A 1,730-nucleotide genomic window follows, 5' to 3' on the forward strand; every position below is an offset into this window, starting at 1 on the left:
CCCCCCAAACTTGGTATGTACATTTTCTGCATCTGGATGTGTTCTTTCTCGCCAGCTGGCTTTGCTAACTTTTCTGCAGGGGTCTGAGTAGGACAATAGTGGAGGAGCTCTGGGGGTGGGGGAGGGAGGGAGGGAGGGTTGATTTGGAGGGTGAGGGGCTACAGTCCAGGATGTGACTCAGTCTCCTGGGTAGGTCCTGTGGCCCCTCCTTGGGAAGAACAGGGCGTTTGGGAGCCAGTGGGTGGCCCATCAGGGCATCCTGCCTGTTTTTCAGAGGCCCAGGGAGGCCAAGGTCTGGTCCTTGGGAGCCAGTGCTACTCCTCATGGGGCAGAAGCCCCAAGTGAAGCCTCACAGGAGTCCCTGTGATACGGGCCAGTGTCCTCCCAGTGCCCCCTTAGCCTTGGGCACTGGTACCAACTGTTTGGACCCGGCAGCTCCCTGCTTATAGGAGGCCTCTCCATGGCCATGATGAGAAAAAGTCATCTGTGAAGTCAGACAGCCTTCATCTTGAATCCAAGCTTTGCCATCTAATAACTGTGTGCCCTTTGCAAGTCATTAGAGGAGTCTCAGCTTCCTTATTGGTACAATGCAGACAATATCAGCACCTCCTCACGGGGTTCTTGGGAGGTTGAATGAGGTATTTGTGCCAAGCCTCTGACATAGTGCTTGGTACCTAGTAAGTACTCAGCAAGTGAGACCCTTAAAAAACAACCCAAAGAACTTTCTGCCTCTGGGGTTGCCTGAAGCCGGCCTTAGAGACCAGAAGCTCAACACGTCCTGCATGACTGGTATTTGCTCATCTGCAGAGCTCCTCGTCAGGTGCCGCTGGAGACCAACCAGAAGGCGGTCAAGCCAGAGGCTGCCCATCATGATGATCAGTTTTTCTATCTGAGAAATGGAGACCAAAGCTGCTGCTGCCTGTTTCCTGGTCGTCCTGCAAAGGTCCCATGCGGGCTACACCAAGCCCTCTGCAGGAGGGGGTCCTGGCAGCCAGGCAGAAGTTCCCCAAACGCCACTCCCTCCCGACCCTCGCTGTCCCTCCGTTTTGGACCCACCACCTCTCGCTTCCTTACTGGTCCCTGGCTTGGTCCTCAGTGCTCCAATCCATCCTCTTACAAGCTGCCAGAGTGGTCTTTGGGCACCCACCTGACCACGCCCACCCCTCTCAGTGCTTGGCCTGGGGTCTGAGGCCATTGCCATTAGCCTCACAGGCCTCCCTGGACGCTTTCCTGACCCATGCCCCGCCCACCCGCCCTCCAGCCACTCCTTGCTCCCCACGGCTCTTCAGACCCACCCACTCCTCCCGGACACGGCTATCCCCCATCCCTGCCTCTGTTCATCGGTGTTGGCCCCACCCTCCGAGGCCTATTCTGCAGTCAGCAAGATCCTCAGGTTGGTTCATCCCAGGCGTTGGTCACCAAACCTTGTGCCTGAGTTTGACAATACAGATTGTCACGCACAGGAGCTTCGAATAGGACCACGCTGTCATTTCGCCACGAGGACAACCACTCTGCGTGGCACGCTAAGGTAGGGAAGCTGAGGCTCAGAGTCACACAGCAAGTTAGGGAAGAGCCAGGCCAGAGCCCAGGCCTCCTGCCCGCACCCCCACCCAGGTTCCCACGTCAGCGGCTGGGAAAACCCGAGAGCCCTGCGCACGGGGAAGGACACCTGGGAAGATCGGAGATGGAGGTTGCACTCCCAGGCCTAGCTACATGGGGGAGCTGAGCCC

This window comes from Mesoplodon mirus (genome assembly GCF_964341445.2).
Source record: "Mesoplodon mirus genome assembly, chromosome: 18".
NCBI classification, from domain to species: domain Eukaryota; kingdom Metazoa; phylum Chordata; class Mammalia; order Artiodactyla; family Ziphiidae; genus Mesoplodon; species Mesoplodon mirus.